The sequence below is a fragment of the Canis lupus genome, chromosome 9 (genome assembly GCF_003254725.2).
Source record: "Canis lupus dingo isolate Sandy chromosome 9, ASM325472v2, whole genome shotgun sequence".
Taxonomy (NCBI): Eukaryota; Metazoa; Chordata; class Mammalia; order Carnivora; family Canidae; genus Canis; species Canis lupus.
The window spans coordinates 59,439,181-59,455,587 of NC_064251.1; the positions used below are offsets into that span (position 1 = coordinate 59,439,181).

At 46.8% G+C, this 16,407-nt stretch overlaps 1 non-coding gene across 1 annotated transcript; it reads left to right on the forward strand.

The window, feature by feature from the left end:
- Window positions 1-13,465: 13,465 nt before the first annotated feature.
- Window positions 13,466-13,573, forward strand: LOC112677736 (U6 spliceosomal RNA). The gene has a single exon (XR_003147170.1). It is a non-coding gene; the product is annotated as a U6 spliceosomal RNA (small nuclear RNA).
- The last annotated feature ends 2,834 nt before the right edge of the window (window positions 13,574-16,407 follow it).

Genomic DNA, 16,407 nt, shown 5'->3' on the forward strand with positions numbered 1-16,407 from the left:
AAGTATTGCACTGTGAATCCACGGTTTTCTAGTGTAGCCCAAAAGATATGAAGATAAACTCCCAGGTCTTACAGAAACTCAGGAAGGCGCATCTGGATGGGGTGCCATTGCCCCATTGGTAAAGGAGAAAGGCAAGTAGTGGTTTCGTTCCCAGTGACCTTCCTCGGCATTTCTAGTCACCAGGTCCTTTTTTGAGCGCTCTCAGATCACTGCTGGATAATCTGTCCAGAAGTGCTTGGCAATCAGTGTTGTGCTAACTAGTCTGTGATGGCTGGACTCACCTTTCCTGGAAAAGTGGGCCTGCAGTAGTTTTCTTTTCTCCTGGCTCCTGGCCTCTGGCAGTTCCTTGTACTGTCAGAGTTACATCTTCCGTTCTGGCTCTCTTGGCATACAATTTGCTAGACCTAGAAACTTGATTGTATTTATTTATCTTATTATATTTTTAGCATGTTTTTTTCCTAAGACCATTTTTTCTGTTTGGGTAGCAGAGTGACCCGGATGCCAGAGGGAACATGAGAAGCTCAGGGGGCTTGACCACCACCCACTCTCTGCAACGTGGGCTGTGGCCCTGTGCCTATGTTCTGAATTCTCAGGTTCACGGACAGTTATCCACAGGCCTCTTGGGCCAATCCCATGTTCTAGAGAAGGAGAAATCTCTGAAGTCCTGGGACAAGCACCACGAAGGTCATGAACAAACTCTTCATGCCAGAGCCAAATTAGGATAGCGTGAGGGGGGGGTCTGAGCAGGGCTTCTGTGGCAGGCTTATCCACCTTGTGGTGACAGGGCCACAGCCTGGCCAGAGAGGACTTTTATGGTATTCCATTTATTTAATTTTTTTATTTTTAATTTTATTTTTTTAAAGACTTTATTTATTTATCATGAGAGAGAGAGAGAGAGAGGCAGAGACACAGGCAGAGGGAGAAGCAGGCTCCATGGAGCCCGACATGGGACCCAATCCCGGGACTCCAGGATCACGCCCTGGACTGAAGGCGGTGCTAAACCACTCGGGCTGCCCTGTTTAATTTTTTAAATTCTTTTTTTTTAAAAAAGATTTTATTTATTTACGAGAGAGCGAGAGAGAGAGAGAGAGAGAGAGAGAGAGAGAATGAGCAGTGGGGAAGGGGCGGAGGGAGAGGGAGAAGCAGACTCTCTTACTGAGCAGGGAACCTGATGCAGGGCTCAACCCCAGAGCCCGGGGATCATGACCTGAGCCGAAGGCAAATGCTTAACTGACAGCCTCTCAGGGCCCCTGATGTTTTAAATTCTTAAAACATCATGGACAGAGCAAGGTTAAAGGGCAGTCTGAGGACAGAGAGACAGTCACCCATTTTCCCAAGCTCCCAGCGTTGTGGCTGTTTTTATTCTTCAGGTCAGGGCTATGCCTGTGTCTCTGATGATTTTGGATAGCACTTGCGCCCCACCACCACCCTGGGGTTGTTGTGGTGATGGGAGGGGTGTGTCTAGGCCTCAGGGATGGAAACTGGGCCTGTCCGGCTTCTCTGGGCCTTTTCTGGGCACTGTCACATTTCTACCCAGCTTTACTCTTAGCACACAAACTGATGTTTTGTTTTTTTTTTCTTTCTTTCTTTTTTTTTTTAAGATTTTATTTATTTATTCATGGAGACACAGAGAGATAGAGAGGCAGAGCACAAGCAGAGGGAGAAGCCAACTCCCTGCTGAGCAGGGAGCCTGATGTGGACTCGATCCTAGGACCCTGAGATCCTGACCTGAGCCGAAGGCACTTTACCAACTGAGCCACCCAGACACCCCAGAATCTTGGAATTCTTGATAGGGTAAATAAAAGGTTGAGAAGAGGAGACCCAGGTGTGGAATTCTGGGACCCTGCCTCTATTTCAGCCAGAATGACTCTAATTTCACAATATTTATGGGTTGTGCTGCCATAAGTAGTAGGTGAGCAATGGAGAATGCAGAATGGTATTCAGCAAGGACAAGGGGATGGCTCAAACTGAGCTTTGGGAAGCTAGGCCGGCTGCCCAAGAGGAAGAACTGAACTCCAGGAGTCAAGGAACCCACTAGGCCTTTGTGCAGAGGTTCACTGGCCTCCTGACTTTTTCTTCTCAGGCCACCAGGAGGCGATAATACTCGTAACAACCCAGCTATGGGTGCCAGCAGGCGCCATCTATGCCCACATTACGTTTTCACACCAGGCAAATACATTTGCAGATGAGGCTGTTGAGGGCCTAGCAGAGGAAGAACTCAAAACCAGGGCCACCAATCAGCTTCAGTGGCAGAGTCAGGATGCAGACCCAGGGGCTAGCTGCCACGGAATGCAGGCCCCACCCCACCCCCGGGGGTAGCCCAGAGCAGGTGCCGGGCAGCTGTTGTGGTGTCCAATCCTGGCTGGAGCCTCTTGCAGCTATAGCCCCCTCTGCCCACCTGCCCTCCCAGCTGTCTCAGCCACACCTGGCACCCATGTGCCCTGTGACAATCTACCCAGCCTTGTGCTGCCCTCCAAGGAGACAGCTGTTAGATGGGGGTTGGGAGAATGGGGTAGGGTGGGAAGCAGAGCTCCTGCCAGAAAGCAGCAGCCAGCAGGGCAAGGAGAGACCTCCACTTGCTGTGGGGACTGAAGCTCCTTGGGCTACCTGGAGCTGGGGCTCAAGGATTAACTAGAGGTAACTCGTTGCTTCCTGGGCTGGTCTCTTCATGCCTGGTGCAGCTCACTGGCCGCCACAGGGCAGCACCCAGCCCTCCACCCCACTCCAGAGTACTGGGAACTGAACAGACCAGCTGTGTGATTCCCAGGCCAGCGTCTTCACTTTCTCATCCACAAATTGAGAGTTTGTGGCTGGGATGCCCTGCAGGCAGCCCCTCCCTCCTCCACTTAGGGACTAGTCACAGCAGCCCCACCCCTCCCCCAGGCCCTGATCTTCCTTCAATGGCCATTTTGTGTTGTTGCCAGGGGACTGCTGTTTGCTCAGCTGCCCCAACCCTGAGACCTCAGGATAATGGGCGCCTGTCAGCCTTGGGGCCCCTGTGTCTAGGGTCTGGGGGGTGAGAAACCCTCTCCTCCAGCCTGGGGTATTGTCCTTCCCTTCCTGTCTGGGTGGGGGCAGGAGGCATCTGTGGTCATTTCCTCTCAGACTTGTTTCCCTTTCTAGAAGCTCAGGCCTGAACCTCAGCCTCCTGCCACCCCCAACTATGCGATCTCATGCAGGTCCCAGCAGCCCTCAGCCTCAGTTTCTCACCCTGTAAACACTGAATACCTATCTCTAGACCTGGGTTCAGATCCCCAGTTCAAATCTACAACCTATTGGCTGCGTGCCATAGCCTCTGTTTCCTCATCTGAAAAATGAGGCTACCAGTCGTACCAGCCTCACAGGTCATGAAAATCATGGAATCTTACAGCCCTGGGCTGCTTTATACTGGTTTTGAGCAAGTCACTTGAACTCTCCCATCCTCAACTTTGATCCTGTATGGAGTGGGGATGATCATGGGACCTGCCACATTCTGGTGGGAAGTCACTAGAGAGAGGGCAGACATGGCACGCAGGAGATGCTTGATCAATGTTGGCTTTGAAAGACAACTCAGGAACAATGGAGCAAGACAGTCACACATCCCGTTGTTCCCTCCGCCAAGACCGATGGGGTGCCTAGGCATCTGCCCTTACCCCAGGCCCCCAGTGGGTCTCTTCATTTCTAGATTGAATGCATGTGGTCACACTATGCTCAGAATGATTTCAATCCCTTGCTTCATGGCTCAGTGTGCGGTCACTTTTTACAAGTGTTGCATTGTCCTTATGAGGGTTGTGCCTTCTGCTGGTGTGGGGTGCAGGCTCCTAGATGTGTGTTATGCAGCAGATCCCTTATCTGACATTTTGCTTTCCAGGGTTTCAGTTACCACAGTCAGCTGCAGCCTGGAAGCAGATGATCCTCCTTCTGACCTATAGTCAGGAGATCAGTAGTAGCCTAACGCTTTGTCACAGTACCTACGTCATTCGCCTCACTTCGTGTCATCATGTAGGCATCTTATCACCTCACATCAGGGTTGCTGCACTGGAGGTCACAGTCCAGTGCTAGGAGAGGAGTGAGACTGAACTCCCAGCCCTGCAGACTGGGAGTCTGGAGCCTGAGGAGGAATGTGTGATGATCCTGATGCTGGCTGGATGGAGGAAGGGCCCATAGTGAGTCTCAGGAAGAAGTGGTTTGCAGAGCATGGGGGTGGGGGTACAGAAAGTCCCTGGGAGGGCAGCCTCACCCACAGGGTCCCTCTCTAGTGCCCACTGGCATCAGCAGGCACATCTGAGGCTAGGAAATCTGCTTCCCCATTTAGGATGCCAGGGAGACTGCCCAGGTCTGCTCAGGCTGCCCAAGTAGCTGAGGGAAGCCTGAGATGCTGTAAGGCCAGGCTCAGCTGTCCTGCACCCTCTGCCTGTGCTCTGTCCCACATACAGCCAGGAAGCTCTGTTGCCAGTTTGTCCCCCAAACTGGTCTAAGCCTCCAGGTGGTTTCAACAGCCCTGTTATTGAGCACCTACCATGCACTTGGCATGGAGCACACATGTTCTTTGAGTCATCGAATGCATCACTGGTCCCACTTAAGAGATGAGCAAAGTGCCGCTCACAGGGGCAGGAACTCGCCTAAGCTCCCAGCCAGATTGGAATTGTGCCCCTCGTTCCACCCATAGGCTGAGATTCCAGGCTGCCACTCCCCACCCCACCCTTGGCCTTGGCATTCTGCCCTCCCCAGCCCAGTCCCCCAGCCCCACAGCTAACATCCTCCCAGCTGCTTCCGTTCCCAGAATCCCCTGCTGTCAGCTGCAGCCTCTGCATCAGGACGTGCTGCATTCCAGCCCCTTCACCCCACCCCTTCATCCCTTTGGCCAACATGTGCCACCTACAAAGGGGTCTACAGTGCCTTGAGGCTGCCAGCAGCCTTACTCTAGAGATTGTTCAATGCATGCCTGTGCCTCTCTTCTAATTTAATCCTTAACCTCTTGGGCCATTTTTCCAGAGGGTGAGCTTCTCAGAAGGGCTTTGGGATAATAAAAATAGTTGCTAGTAATTTGTTGAACATTCACTAGTTGCCAGGTACTGTGCTAAATGTTTTCCTTGCATCATCTCGTGTAATCAGTTTATCAGTGCTCTGAGGTAGGGTCCAATATCACTCTCATTTTACCTGGGGAAACTGAGGCTCAGGGAGCTGAAGGGACACTGCTCACAGGTACAGTAACAGTAGCTTCCCACATTTACTTAGCCTTTAGTCTGTGTCAAATACTGTTCCAAGCACTTTTTACCTATTGGGTCATTTAATGCTCTCCAAAAGCCTGTGAGATCAGTACTATTCTACTTCCCTATGTGAGAGGAGGAAACAATGAGTTGCCCAAGACCACATAGTTAGGACGTGGGTTTTTTTTAATTAATTTTTTATTTTTTAATATTTTATTTATTTATTCATAAGAGACACAGAGAGAGAGGCAGAGACATAGGCAGAGGGAGAAGCAGACTCCCTGCAGGAAGCCTGATGCAGCACTTGATCCCAGGACCCCAGGATCATGACCCAAGCCGAAGAGAGATGCTCAACCACTGAGCCACCCAGGTGTCCCAAATCTGGGTTCTCTCTCTCTCTCTCTCTCTTTTTTAAGATTTTATTTATTTATTCATGAGAGACACACACAGAGAGGCAGAGACACAGGCAGAGAGAGAAACCGGCTCCCTACAGGGAGCCCAATGTGGGACTTGATCCTGGGACTCCAGGATCACGTGTCCTGAGCCCAAGGCAGGTGCTCAACCACTGAGCCACCCAGGAATCTCAAATCTGGGTTCTTTTTTTTTAATATTTATTTATTATTTACGATAGACATAGAGAGAGAGAGAGAGAGGCAGAGACACAGGAGGACGGAGAAGCAGGCTCCATGCCAGGAGCCCTACTCGGAACTCGATCCCGGGACTCCAGGATCACGCCCTGGGCCAAAGGCAGGCGCTAAACCACTGAGCCACCCAGGGATCCCCTCAAATCTGGGTTCTAATCCAGAGTCTGCCTCTATAGTCCACACTCAGGTCTTGTGGACCTCTAGGGGTTAGAGTTGGGATTTGAACCCGGGACCCACTGCATGCAAGCCCCAGTTCCCTCCTAGCCCTCCCCTGGGAGGTAAGGAGTTAGCCAAAGCCAGGCCTCAGACTGTGGGACAGCTCCCAGCACATCACAGTAAAAACCACAGCTGGGAAGCAGGCCAGCTTCTAGCAGGCTGAGCTCGGACCTAGTCCATGGGAAGTGGCTTTGGCCAGGACCCCTGAAGGGGTGGGGAGATCCCCAAGGGCCATGCTGGGGCAGGGCCTGGGCTCCCCACATGGCCCAGGAATTGGCAGACATTTGTGCCACCCCAGCACTTTGCAGTAATTAACTATTTCCGGCCCCCCAAAGGCTTCCAAGTTCTTACATTAAATATTTTTAGCAGATGAGCCTTGAAACCTCCTTCAAAACAAAACAAAACAAAACAAATTTCTGAACCATAAAATCTAGAAATACATGTTCAGAGGTGACCATTTCTACATCACCATGCTCTCCAGAAGTTACTGCTGAAGTCTGGTGAGGATGGGCTAAGTCCAATTTTCGGGAAACCTGGAACCAAGCCCGCTGCTGGAGCTCTGAAGAGCGTGCACTCCGGTGTGAGATAGCCCCATGCAACCAGCTGGACAAGGCACCTCACGTCTCTGAGCCTGGGAGACTCGTAACAGCTGGGTAGTAGGCTCTTAGCATGGGTAGAAGTGAAAACCCAATCTGCCCAAGCAAATTGTGCCTTGGGCCGGGCCAGCTACAAGGTGACATATCCAAGGTGACATAAGACATTCGAGCTGTATCCTGGTGACCAGACTGTTTTTCTGGAAGGATGGGCGCCCTTGGCCCTATCTCTGTGGTCTGTGCCTTAGCGTTGGCCTACCCTTCCTTCCACTTCTGCATGCTGAGGCAAGGCCCAGCTGGCAGCACCCCACCCAGGCTGCAGGAGGGCTGGGGGTGACAGCATCTGTCACCACCGTGTAGATTTGGTAAACCCAAAGCAGCTGGTAGAGCCATTGCGGGCCCAGGGCCAGGATACTATGAGCCCAAGATGCAGAGATGGGAGGGGATGGAGGCCAGGGCTGGGGCCTATATTTCCTCCACCGACATATTTCATTTCGTAGGCGTCTCCCATCAGCATGAAACAGAATTCAGCCTCTTTGCCCTCACCCCTGTCCCATCTCATCCTCCTTCCACTTCTTGTGTCAGCTGGAATCCATCGGTTGTCCTCTCCGTCCCTTGGCTCCCACATGGAGTCAACCCCAAGTCCCTCCACTGTTGGACTCTGTATTAGTCTGGTGGGGCAGTCATGACAAAGTAGCACAGACTGAGCAGCTCGAACGACAGAGGCCTATTCTCTCACAGTTCTGGAAGTTCTGGGTGGAAATCAGAGATGAAGGTGTCCTAGGGTTGATTCCTTCCGAGGAGGCCTCTCTCCTCTGCCTTCTCCCTGTGCCCTCATGTGGTCCTCCCCGTGTGCAATCTAGTCCGCATCTCTTCCTATGAGGACACCAGTCAAACTGGATTAGGGTCCATTCTCATGACTTCATTCTACCTTAGTTGCCTCTTTTAAAGTTTCTGTCTAGGGCAGCCCGGGTGGCCCAGCGGTTTAGTGCTGCCTTCAGCCCAGGGTGTGATCCTGGAGACCCGGGATCGAGTCCTGTATCGGGTTCCCTGCAGGGAGCCTGCTTCTCCCTCTGCCTGTGTCTCTGCCTCTCTCAGTGTCTCTCATGAATGAATAAATAAAATCTTTAAAAAAAATAAATAAAGGCTCTTTCTCAGGGACGCCTGGGTGACACAGTCGGTTAAGCGTCTGCCTTCAGCTCAGGTCCTGGTCTCAGGGTTCTGGGATCAGCCCTGCGTCAGGCTCCCTGCTCAGTGGGGAGTCTGCTTCTCTCTCTTCCTCTGCCCCTCCTTGTGCCCACATGCATGGGCATGCTCTCTCCCTCTCTCTCAAGAAAATAAATAAAAAATCATTTAAAACACAAAAAGGAGTAAGCTCTTTGGTGATATCGGAGTTAGTCCTCATGAACCCTGTGGGGTAGGTGCTGTCATTAGCTTTATTTAATAGATGAAGAAACTGTGGCACAGAGAGAGTGAAAAGATTGCTCAAGATGGTACAGCTAAGAGATGGGTAGGGCAGGACTCAAACCCAGGCATTCTGGCTATGCATCCGTGCCCTTGACCACTGCACTCCGTGTGCTATGCTGTCTTAGCCTCTGGCTCAGCTGTTCTCTCTGCCTGAAATGCCTTTCCACTCCTCTGCCTGGCAAACTTCTATGTATTTTTCAAAACCCATTTCAAATGCCCCATCCCTTGGATGACAGCCTCTGCTATATGCCATGCCCACTCAGCAATCATGAGTGCACCAATCATAGTTTGAAGTGGTTGTTATGACTGTTGTCTGTCTCCCTGGGGACAGGCACCAGATCTGATCAATCTCGATGTTCCCCCACACTTAAGATGGGTCAGGTACGGAGGCAGACCCCAGCGAATGAATGAGTGAATGAATAAATGGACCAATAAACACTCTATCAAAAAATAAATAAATAAACACTATCACATACAAATTATTAACATGAGAGTATTTTTAAAAGATTTTATTTATTTATTTATTTATTCATGAGAGAGAGAGAGAGAGAGAGAGAGAGAGAGAGAGGCAGAGACACAGGCAGAGGGAGAAGCAAGCTCCATGCAGGGAGCCCGACGTGGGACTTGATCCTGGGTCTCCAGGATCACACCCTGGGCTGAAGGAGGCACTAAACCGCTGAGCCACCAGGGCTGCCCTACATGGGAGTATCTTTAAGAGGAAATTCCAGTTCTTTATTAAAAGAGCCAAATGTTTCAAATCCCTCAAATTCCTGCTTTTGGAGAAAGAGAAAAGCAAAACACAAATACATATCATTTTTCTAATGAAAATTTACCTTTTTGCCTCATTTTAATCTTGAGCCCAGCAGAGAGACTTTTGGACCTTTGTAACACACTCCTACCTATCCCCTGGAGGATGGAGGAGGTTATCTAAAACTCCAGGAGGGTGCTCCTGCTGGGGGATTGGGGAGGACAGGAAAATAAAACAAAGAAAAGAAGAAATTCTTAGCACCCCATGGGCTCCTTCCACATCCTCAATAGTTGAAAATGACATTTTTTTGTTTAAAATAATAATAATAATAATAAAGGCTTTGTTTTTTTATAAATGACTCAGCCCCTTGTAAAATTGAAAAAGATTTAAACCTCCCATGAAAGGACAGAGAGGAAAATAAAATTACTCTATGTCACCATCACCTCCAACTGCTTACACATTTATATAGTAATTTAGCTACGCCTAAGATGTGAGCACTCTGCTGTGTGTTATATTTTAATAAAAAATCTCACCACCCAGAGAAAGCTCTTGATATCATCTTCCAGATCTCACATCTGCCTCTTGTAACATACTAATGCATTTGTCTAGGGGACAGATTTTCATCAAAGAATGACATATGTGATTATTTAGTTGCAACTGTGGCCAGAGCTGTGAAAAAAGTGCTGGTTCTTTGACCTACCTAGTCAGTGAAGACAGGGAGGGCTTCCTGGAGGAGGTGACAGGTTGATGTGAATATAGACATGTTAACCTGGAGAGATCCGGAAAGAACATGTCAGGTAGAGGGCAGGCCTCTGGAGGAGGAATTCCAATGTAGCCACCATGGCTGATGGCCAGTTCCCCTTCTTCCATCACTGTAGAAACCAGATTTTGTTCTGGTGTCTACCTCTCCAGCCATTAACTTACTACTTTACTCAGGTAAATCCTGATGCATTTAAGTGGATCACAATGATCTTCATTCCTTTGCCAGTGGTTGAGGGCAAGGGAGGGCACATGGTCCAGTTCTGACTCTGGGGAGGGGGAAAATAATCTGCAGGAGGATTTCTGGGAAGGACCAGCTAAACTCCTTTCTGCCTCTGGACACCCTGGTGAGGATGTGATACTTGGAACTGCTGCAGCCATCTTGCATCCCTGAGGATGAGACCATCTGGCAGTGGACGAGCCAAAGAAAGCAAGAATCTGGGTCTTCAGTGATGTTCTCTAGCCTTTGGATAAACAATTCTGTACTGCCCTACCCAGGACTTCTTGCTATGCAAGGAAAACAAGGCCCCTTGTTTGTTTACATGATTTTGAGTTGGTTTTTGGGGAAGTTGGTCTATTTGGAGGTGGGGGCTGAAGAGTTTTTCCTGCAGTAATTGCATATTGTTTTTACCTGGATTGTGAGAGTGAGAGCTGATGAAGATTATGACCATCATCCTCCAAAACTGTCCTTTGGCTCTACTAAAGCCCATCAAAGAAGATAACCTCTAATCCAAGAGGCTTTTGAGGCTTGAACGTAGAGAGCAATGGGAGAGTGCCAGAGGTGTGTGCATGGAAGCCCTGTGAAGCCCTGGCTGTGCCCATGTTGTCTAGGTACTCTTTGATATTAAACAAAAAAAATTTTTAAAGATTTTATTTAGGGATGCCTGGGTATCTTAGTGGTTGAACGTTTGCCTTCTGCTCAGGGTGTGGTCCCGGAGGTCCAGGATCGAGTCCTACATTGGGCTCCCCGCGAGAAGCCTGCTTCTCCCTCTACCTATGTCTCTGCCTCTCTCTCTGTGACTACCATTCAGTGAATTTTAGTATAGTCACAAGATTATTTAACCATCATCACTATTTTATTCCAGAACATTTTCATCACCCCATAAAAAATCCATATATGCACTGGTAGTCACTCCCCAGTTCCCACTCCCCCAGCCCCTGGCAATTGCTAATCTTTCTGCCTCTATAGATCTGCCCATCCCAACATTTTACATAAATGGGATCACATAATATGTAGCCTTTTGTGACTGGCCCTCCTCTCACACCAGGCATGCCATCAGGTAATATTCTCAACAAATGCAAGAGCTACTGAAATTACCTCCAGTTACGAATAGTACTTTTCTCCCTTGCTATGTATACATAACATTTTTCTAGAAATAAAACCATACTCTACGTGGAGTTTTCTATTCTTTTCTTAAATTATTATTCAGTAAAATATTGAGGAATTTTTCTATGTCAGTGTATAATCCCTTTTAATGTCTATAGAATAATTTGTGAGGTTAAAAAATGATTTTGGGGTGCCTGGATGGCTCAGTTGGTTAAGTGTCTGACCCTTGGCTTCGGCTCAGGTCATGATCTCAGAGTCTTGAGATCAAGTCCCACGTAGGGCTCTGCACTCAGCAGGGAATGTGCCTCTCTCTCTCTCTCTCTCTCTCTCTCTCTTTGCCCCTCTCCCTGTTCTCTCACTCTAAAATAAAATACATAAATAAAATCTTTAAAAAAAAAAATATTGGTTTGAGCTCAGTGCTTAAGCACTCAGGCCCACAAGGAAGGCAAAGGTTGACCCCCCTCCCCATGGGTCTTTAATGCCCTTCCAGCTTTTTGTGACTGTAAACGATGAGATGAGCATCTTGTATGTACATTTCCTTAAAGTTCTAGATATAGACTATGGGCCAAATAGCATGCATTTTTATTTCTTTTTATATTTTCCCAAATTGTTCTAGGGAAAGGTCAGATCAGAAAGGCTGTGCATTACACTGAAGCAATGTAGCTTCTGGGCTCTAACTGCCTGAGTTTTTTTTTTTTTTTAAGATTTTATTTATTTATTCATGAGAGACACACAGAGAGAGAGAGGCACAGACACAGGCAGAGGGAGAAGCAGGCTCCATGCAGGTAGCCCGACGTGGGACTTGATCCAGGGTCTCCAGGATCACACCCTGGCAGTTTAGGTGGCGCTAAACCGCTGCACCACCGGGGCTGCCCTAACTGCCTGACTTTTAATCCATTTTCTACTGCTCTTTAAAGGTAGGACCTGAACCTACCTATGCCTCAGCTTCCTTATCTATAGAATGGGGATGATGAAAGTGCCAATTTCATACGACTGTTATGAGCATTGCATTAGTGTGACACATGTAAGCAGTGGTTCTCGACTGGGGGTGACTTTATCCCTCAGCAGACATTTGGCAAAAATGTCCAGAGACATTTTTAGTTGTCACAACTGGGATGTGATAGCACTGACATCTGATAAGGAGAGGCCAGAGAGGCTGCTAAACATCCTACAATGCACAGGACAGCCCCCCTCCACCAACACAGAAAGATCCAGTCCCAAATGTCAATAGTGCTGAGATTGAGAAACCCTGGTGTAAAGGCCTAGAATAAGCTCTCATCGATGTTGCCTGCCATTATTTACACTGCCACTAGCAGAACACAAGAATGTGCATTTCCACATGTTTTGGCCAAACCTTACAAATCCAAGTTAATTTTGATGAGGAGGACTCTGTATGGTGGTACATTTCAAAGCCATCAAAGGAGCATTTCCTTATCCCTTCACAGGCCTGACTACATGGGATTGGCCTCCATTCTGTCCATGGGTTTCCAGGGTCCAGGGCTGGCAGTTGGGTCCAGCTAAGGAAACTTTGGCCTTGTGAGCAACAGCTTCAGAATTCCTGGGATTACCTGTGTATGTGTTTGTCTCTGAATATGTAGATACAGGGACATGTGGTGGGTAAAGGGTAGATTCTGAAGTCAGATCTGAATTCTTCCTAGTTGTAAAGACAAATTACTTCTCTAAACCCTTTTTTTTTCATCTGTAAAACAGGATTATTGTAAGGATCAAATAAGATAATATAGCTCCATGCCCAGTTCTTATTTGTGTTCAAAAATAACAGGTATAGTTTATTCAGTGACTACAACATTCAGGCCCTCTCCTAAGACTTTCCACATTATTATTCACCTTCATGGCAACTGCTGTGATAGTCATCGCTACCATCTCAATAAGGTCAAGATTGCATGTCTGTCTATCCAGGTACAAGGGAAAGCTACTTGTTGAGCTTTCAGTCAACATTCCACAAACATTTGCTGAGTGTTAGTTACTATGTTCCAGAGCAGATGCTGGGCACTGGCGGATCAAAGGGGCTGCCATTTCTCTCCCAGTTGTATTAAAGAGGTGGGGAGGCCTGGCTGGTTCAGTTGGTAGAGCTTCTGACTCTTGATCTCAGGGTCATGAGTTTGTGCCCCACGTTGGGTGTGGAGCCTACTTAAAAAAAAAAAAAAAGACATATGAAGAGGTAAACAAATAAAAACTACAAATAAAACATCAGGAAAAAGACCAGACATAGTAGCTTTCACTATACATGTAAATGGGTTAATTTCCTTTATGAAAACAAAAACAGGAAGAAGACAAGTGAAAAAGCAGAAAAATAAAGTTTAGTTATGTGTTATTGTTGAGGGAACTAAAAACAAGCCTTGAAAGAAAAAAACTCTAATGAAATAGCCTGTACTGATAAGTTACAGAATTATATTTCAGATAAATAACAAACCATGCAGAAGGAGGTGGATAGAACCAACCTAGGTAACTTTTGAATACAGAACTTTGATATATACTCTCAGTCTGAAGACAAAAAGAATTGTGTCCTCGCTTTGACAGCACATATACTAAAATTGGAACAATGCAGAGAAGATTAGCATGGCCTCTGAGCAAGGATAACATGCAAATTCGTTTAAATTAAAGGGGCACCTGGCTGGCTCAGTCGGTAGAGCATGAGACTTTTGATCTTGGGTCATGAGTTAAAGCTCCACTTTGGGTATAGAGCTTACTTTAAAAAAAGATTTAAAAATTGCAAACAATTATTATTATTATTATTATTATTATTAAAGATTTAATTTACTTATTCATGAGAGACACAGAGAGAGGCAGAGGTGTAGGCAGAGGGAGAACCAGGCTCCACACAGGGAGCCTTATGTGGGACTCAATCCCAGGACCCCGGGATCACGCCCTGGGCCGAAGGGAGGGACTCAACCACTGAGCCACCGAGGCTTCCTGCAAAAAAATGTTAAAAACTCTACCTAACAGGCTTGTTTTTCATACTGGCATAGATCAGCAATTCTAAAACTATTCTCTGGGTACTGGAGGATTGAGTAAAAGATGAAATACATTGAGGATATTGAGAGCCAGGTTTCTCACTGATATAGAAGGGACACACAAATATGCCATGGGGAAGGCCAGGAAGAATGTTGTGATATTGGCCTGGAATAGGAGGTAACAGGATGAACTCCTGGATTTATATTTAGGTATGCATGTATTTCCTAGTTCTGTTCACTGAGAGGATCTAGAAACAATGAGCCCATCTATTGGCTAGCTCCTTGCTTCTAAATACCATCTTCTTCCAAAGGAACCAGAGCTCTGTAGAGAAATGGCTGATTTCTGCACTAGGCCAGAGAGAGTGCAAGATGAGCCCGGGTCATTTTTTTGCACTTGAAAGTAAGCAAGCACTCAGCGAATAAGACAGACACAGCAAAAGGCCATAGAAGTCTAGCCTGAATTAGCTCTCATTCCAGACATATCTGCAACAGTTTGGTTATCAAGTAAATAATCAGAGTAATGAATTATCACCTATGGAATAAGATAAGAATTCATGGCCCATCATCCATACAAGCATATATGTACATCTACTGTAAGCTCTTCTTTACAGTAGAATGCTAATAACAATAGAAATCTTAAGTCACAATTTTATAATCATCAGGGTAATAATTACTATAGATAAGGATCATTAAGATATAAACATAAAGGGTGAAAGTTTGATGAGGAATAAAATGTCTGTATAGTCTCAAAGTACTCCCCTAGAATTTGTGAGTTATAAGGAGAAATTAGTAATTGTATAGTAGATAAAACTGGTAGCACATGCCTTAACTAAGTGACCAAAATAACCATCACCTATAATGGGACAACTTGACATCAAGTGCTTCACTCCCCTGCCCCCTTTTTAAAAGATTTTATATTTTTGAGTAATCTCTATATCCAACAAACCCACAACCCTGAGATCAAGAGTTGCATGCTCTACTGACTGAGCCAGCCAGGCTCCCCCAACCAGGGCTTCTCAATAGAATGCACTAAGAAAGACAATAATTATTTCTGCCCCGCCTGAAACATCCCTACCTAAAATGTGTAGCCTGATTTAATCATGAAGAAATATCTGACAATTGCATGGAGCCTGTTTCTCCCTCTGCCTGTGTCTCTGCCTCTCTCTCTGTGTGTCTGTCATGAATAAGTAAATAAAATATTTTTTAAAAGACCTGTAGGGATCCCTGGGTGGCACAGCGGTTTGGCGCCTGCCTTTGGCCCAAGGTGCTGCGATCCTGGAGACCCAGGATCGAATCCCACGTCGGGCTCCCGGTGCATGGAGCCTGCTTCTCCCTCTGCATATGTCTCTGCCTCTCTCTCTCTCTCTGTGTGTGTGTGTGTGTGTGTGTGACTATCATAAATAAATAAAAATTAAAAAAAACCTGTAGATTAGATAGAATGTTATGTCAATGCTGAATGTCCTGATTTTGCTAATTGTCCTGTGGTTTTATGTGTGTCTATGTTCTCAGGAAATAAACACTGAAGTATTTAGGGTGAAAGGAGCATCAAATCTGGAACTTACCTTCAAATGGTTCAGAAAAAAGGATATACCTAGAAAGAGAATAATAAAGCAATGTCAAAAATGTGAATAATTGGGATCCCTGGGTGGCTCAGGGGTTTAGCGCCTGCCTTTGGCCCCGGGTGTGATCCTGGAGTCCCAGGATCAAGTCCCACTTTGGGCTCCCGGCATGGAGCCTGCTTGTGTCTCTGCCTCTCTCTCTCTCTCTCTCTCTCTCTATGTCTATCATGAATAAATAAATAAAATCTTTTTAAAAAATGTGAATAATCAGCGGACATGGGGGAAAGGTATATGGGAATCCTCTGTCCTGCTCTTGTAACTTAGAACCTTGACTTATTTCAAAGTAACAAGTTAAATAGAAAAAAAGAAAGAAGCCTGTTTGGATTCTTTTCTTTCTTTATTTTTTATTATTATTATTTTTTTGGATTCTTTTCTTTAAAGAAGGTATTTTCCCTCAAGACACTCTTTCATAAAAAAAAAAAAAAAAAAGACACTGATTCATGTGGTTGCCTCTTCACCAAGCCTAAACTCTTGCTTAATGATTTCAGTAAACATCCCAATCTCAGAAGCACACTGAGATTTGTTTATATGGTCCTCATTCCTCAGCCATGCAGTGCTTCTGGAGCATCAAGCCTTCCAGCCAGCTTAATTGACAATATCCACTGAAGGATGGTGCATTCTCCGTATCCCCAGTGCTTATCCCCGAGCCTGGCCAGAGCAGGAGCTCAGGGTAAAGTTTGTGAAACTGAAAGATTGAATTATCTGATTGCCTTCAGGGGAATAGCAAGAGTTAGGACTGAGGGGGGGGGGGGGAGATGGAGAGGAACCCCACTGGCCTATGATGGGGCAGGAATCCTTATGCAATGTCTGGATCCTGGATAAGAAAGCTTTGGACACAGCAGTGCCTGAAAGCCTCCATCCTGGGTCTTGCTG